This window comes from Nanorana parkeri, unplaced genomic scaffold (assembly GCF_000935625.1).
Source record: "Nanorana parkeri isolate BGI_ZX_2015 unplaced genomic scaffold, ASM93562v1 scaffold1012, whole genome shotgun sequence".
Classification (NCBI taxonomy): domain Eukaryota; kingdom Metazoa; phylum Chordata; class Amphibia; order Anura; family Dicroglossidae; genus Nanorana; species Nanorana parkeri.
Genome location: NW_017307280.1, coordinates 530,984 through 535,939, shown reverse-complemented (window position 1 = coordinate 535,939; position 4,956 = coordinate 530,984). Strand labels below are relative to the sequence as shown.

The 4,956-nt window shown below is 41.3% G+C and overlaps 1 protein-coding gene across 1 annotated transcript in view; it reads left to right on the top strand.

Annotated features, from left to right (window-relative positions):
• DPYD (dihydropyrimidine dehydrogenase) overlaps nt 1-4,956 on the top strand; it is a 582,181-nt gene that overhangs the window by 85,388 nt on the left and 491,837 nt on the right. The gene's annotated exons all lie outside the window — the stretch shown is intronic.

Below are 4,956 nucleotides of genomic sequence, written 5' to 3'. Positions count from 1 at the left end.
TATATATATAATTTATTTAAATCTATCACTGTGCATTTATAGAATGTTATAGATGAATATTATAGCATATTATAAATGGTGTAGATGGTACAGGGACATTTACATTGACCGCTAATGCCTCCAGTGTAATGGTGGTCAGTGTAAAACTCCACATTACATTGGTGGTTAGTGTACTTGTTACTGTCCCTGTTACTTTCAGGGTTGGGGTTAAAATCAATTCAATACATCTGTAAAAAATTTAGTTCAGTGAAAGCTTATATTTGTGTTAGTGTCCTTGGAGCCAGCTATACGGATGCCCCCGCAAAGTATGGATAAATGAAAGTAGTCACTCGCACTCCAAAAGTAGTAAAGTCAATAGTGTTTATTGACTGTGATGATACACATCTCCTAAGCAACGTTTCGGGACCGTGTGACCCCTTCCTCAGGCAAACAGAGAGGCAAACAGAGAGGCAAACTCTCTGTTTGCCTGGGGAAGGGGCCGCACGGTTTTATCAGATGGGCTCTGCCAAAGAGCGAGAGGGGTTCTGCACTTGCACATTTTCCCACATCTCGCTCTACACGGGACATATGGCCTATATGTAAATCGGATTACACATACCATTGTAATTTCAGTCGGTTGTGGGATGAAGTGCTACCTGTTGATCAGAGAGCCTAAAGTAGGGCTTTCGCTGATCAAAAGGTGCAAACTCCCTCTGCGGAATGGTTATGGCCTATTAGTGTCAGTAAGAAACTGTAAGATATCAGGTGCTCAAAGCGTTTCTCAGAACGTTCCTCAGGAAGCATTAGTATAAGATATGGTGTCCTAATATCAAACATAGGAAAAAGTAAAAAGTAGCCATAAAAACGTAAAAAAATAAAAATGAAAAAGAAAAGGAGAGAAAAAAAAAAAAAGGAAAAAGGGGGACCCAGAAGACGAAAAGTCCGCTACTGCAGAACGCTCATGAGCAGCCCGATGGGTTCTAGATGGTTTGGTGTTTCGGGGCCGGTCGAGTCACATCTTCCTTGTTGTCACGGTGTGATTATTCGTTTTGAGATAATGGAAGAAGCACCAAAACGAAAGAAAATAGAGTCAGGACCATATCCACGCCGCCAGTAGAGAAGAATCTTTAAGAAAATCTAAATCAAAATCAAAATCAAACCCTAGCTCGGGTTCCTTGGGTCTAGTTCAGGGTTGGGATCGATCTCTGTTAGAGGCTAGAGGAGGCTTATGGGGTGACGGTGGCGACAATCTCATCCTTTTTCCGCTGCTTTGAGTGCGTTGTTCCCGATCAAAAGGGGGCCTCATGTCCAGGAAGGCATAGGCGTCTGATGGAGATGTAAATACCTTCTTGTCCCCCTCCGCTGTTTGCACATGCAGAGTGGCAGGATAAGCCAGAGAGAACCGGATCTTCTGCTGGAATAGAGCTTTACATATTTCCGCTAACAGTTTGCGGCGCCTGCTGACTTCTGCCGAATAATCTGCAAAGATTAAGAGCCTGTGGCCTTCCACCTGAAGGGTAGCTGCACTTCTGAAGGCCTTGAGGATCAGCAACTTATCGGTATAGTTAAGGTACCTGACTATCACCGCACGAGGGTGCTGTGACTCCTGTTTCTGAGTCCCCAGGCGGTGGGCTCTTTCCACTATACAGTCAGACGACAGGCCCAGAATAGCCGGAATGGCGTGGGAGCATATCGCAGGCAACGCCGCGGCTTGGTAAGATTCTCAGGCCTACGATTCTCAGATTATTTCTCCTGGATCTGTTTTCAAGGTCGTCCAGTTTCTCCATTATCGCTGCTTGCTTCTTGTCACCCTCTCTTATGTGGGCATGGGCCTGTGTCAATTCATCTTTCAATAATGCCACCCTAGTCTCCATTTCGCCTATGCGTTGTGCTTGTGCCATGATGTCATGGCGTAGCGATTGTATGCCCTTGAGCACCGCCGAGTCCACCGCCTCCTGTATCGTCGGCTTGAGTAATCTCGCCACAGCTTCAGCAATGGAAGCGGGGTCGTTTGATCGTACCTCCTCCGGTCCCGATTCCTCCATCGAGGTGGGTGGCTGCTGCATCGGCGGTTCAGATAGGGCGCGATCCGGGGATGCGGCCTTCTCGTCTGCCCGGGTCCCCGTGCGTGGACGAGTTTGGCTCCTGGCCACAAACTTGTCCATGGATGGTATCACCAGGTGCGTCTTGCGTAGGAGCAGGTCTCCCTTGTAGGTTTTCACCTGGTATGTGGTTTTTTAGGCAGATTTTATGTCCCGTGGAGCCGGAGCTCTCTACATGTGCAGCTGCTGCGGTAGGCGCCTTAGGAGTACATTTTAAATGGCTGATATGCACATCTGTGGAGGTAGAGGAGGATATTTATTATTCCCTTGAGAAATGAGGAGGAAAATTGTATAGTAGCAGCATTTCTAAAAGTAAGCGGCTACTATTCTCTCTTGGAGAATGAGGAGGATGTGCCTTTTGCTGCCCACTTGCCTCACTGAGGTGCTGCTTCCACTGAGCATAATCATGTATTTCCTAATGCATGTGGTACCCAAATAGCTGGTAAGCTGCATAGCTGATATGCTGCAGGAAGAGACTGCCAACCACAAAAGTCATGTTGCCAACAGATACATTAAAAAGGCCCACACCACAGTTTGCTGACTATTCAAGTGCCAGGATACTTTTTTGATGGTATTGATATCAAACACATACCCCAAATCTATGTTTTAAATATGAGATAAAAAGCCAGGGTGAACTGAGGTTTACGATTGTGGGAGGGTTGTGTATATTAGTGAAACACCTTTTGTAGTACTGGGTTGAGGTCTCAAAACAAATGCTTAGGTAGGGCTCACATAAAGTGGGATAGTTGCGAGTATCTCCAGTGGTCCATAAAGGATGGTGGAGTAGGGCAATAGAGTTCCGATAAGGACTTATTTCCTCGGCTGACATGATGGAGAAGAAGGGGTCCACCAGCCAATAAGCTATGGGCCAAAGCAAAGATTCTAGCCATGGTAGTTTGTTACTACAGAATGACTTAAACAAATTATACTGAAATGTAATTATGCCTGATACACAAACATAGTTATACTTGCTTTACCTTCATCTGTCTGCCTTACCTTTATAAAGATTAATGTATCCACATATATGATAATTGAAATAGCATAAATATATGTATATATCGTATTATATAGTAACTTAGTAGGAATATATTTACTGAAATTTCAAGGACAATGGTGTTATATTAGTCTTCTTTTTTTAAATGGTTAATAAAAATGCAAAGCTGTAAGTGATGTTGAAATTCATCTGCATATTACATTAGTCTCAGTATAATATCAAGAAACATATTAGAAGGGACTATATACCAATATAGACTGTCTATGTGGTTCTAGGGGGGCTCACAAAGAGGTAGCTTAATTACAGGTGAAGTCTTGTGATCTAAGAACCCCTGATATATCTCTTGGACCTTCCCACCTTGGAAATTTTGGAACTGTTCTTGTTACATCAAGGGTGTACCTTGGTGCTTCAACTTCCCCTTCTCTCTTTTAAAAATAAGAAATCATAATTGCACATGGAAGAATTAAACCTCCTCTTTATAGCTATGGTTAAGTGAACACACCTAAAAATACATGTCTACAGATCTTATCCTCCTTCAGGATCAGTAATCAAGTAATAGCCTTCAGAAGAAGGTTGAAATGAATTGGATAAAGTGATTAGATAATATTCAGACACACTTGGGAAGTAATTACTGTACATATGGCTTTATAAGTAAATTAGGCTTATCATTGATTATATAGGTGATTAGTTATAAGTCAGATATGTGTATAATAGTGAGTGATCATTGTATCAACAAAGAAAGCATGCATAGAAGTACTCGGCTGTCATCCACTAGACCAGACAAGTGAGTACTCAAGTGCACTATATGACCAAACATTTGTGAAACTTAAACATTTAAACCTGATATCCTGTAAACATAGGATTACAAGAAGGCCTCAGCAGATCTCATAAGAATGCTTGAATATGGATGCAACTTTTACGAACAATTGAATCTTACAGTCATACTTTTTATAAAATAGGAAAAATAACATATTCATGTAAGTACATAGAGACATTATATGATCATATAAGAGCACATTACTACATGTCTTAACCTATTTTATAGTTAGTATATGACCTGGCATCTATGAAAACAAATATATTCATTAAATGAGAAATCGATACAGACTAAAATCCCTAATTCTATAAACAGTCCAACATTACCTTGAATACAAACTTACTTTTCCTACTTGCAATACACCCATGCAGTTATTTGAATGTTGGCTCCTGTGTGTAGCCACTCCACCTTCTCAGTATGTCAGAACTGAACAGCTGTAAAGCAGGGATAAAAAGCTCACCCCCCTATTATGCAATAGGAACTTCCTTTTTACTGCTCAATGGCTTGTTAATAAACATGAGGTAGTGAACATAGCAACCTTTTCAACTCTGTTCAACAATTACTAGACTGCATATTAGCTACTCTCCCCATTGAAATGAAAGCAAGAAAAAAAACGTTATTTTCATTCTTACTTGAACTTGATGGATATGTATTTTCTGTTTTAGTTGTAGTGTATCTATACTGAATTTAAAATCCTAATACGCAGAAGGTTTTCAAAATATGCTTTCAGTTATTGTCATGAATGCCTAGGTTCCCAGACCCTGATGTATTCAGTATAGTAGTTTTGACTTTTAGTTCCAAGGTTGGTGCTCAGCCTTCCCTCCACTCCACTCTTTAGGGAGTCTAAGAGTATTGAATTCAATGATTAAAGGATGCAGGGGTATAGGAGAGCCCTGACCTTGGATCTGGGAACATGAATCAAAAATGAGCGCATTATAAGTCCTAGGACCCTGGTTAAGAAAAATTATGGGGGCATGGATGAATTTTGCAATGACCTCCTATTTGTTTTATGAGCAGGCACCTATTCGTACCTGCCATTTACATTTGGTTTAAATATATATATA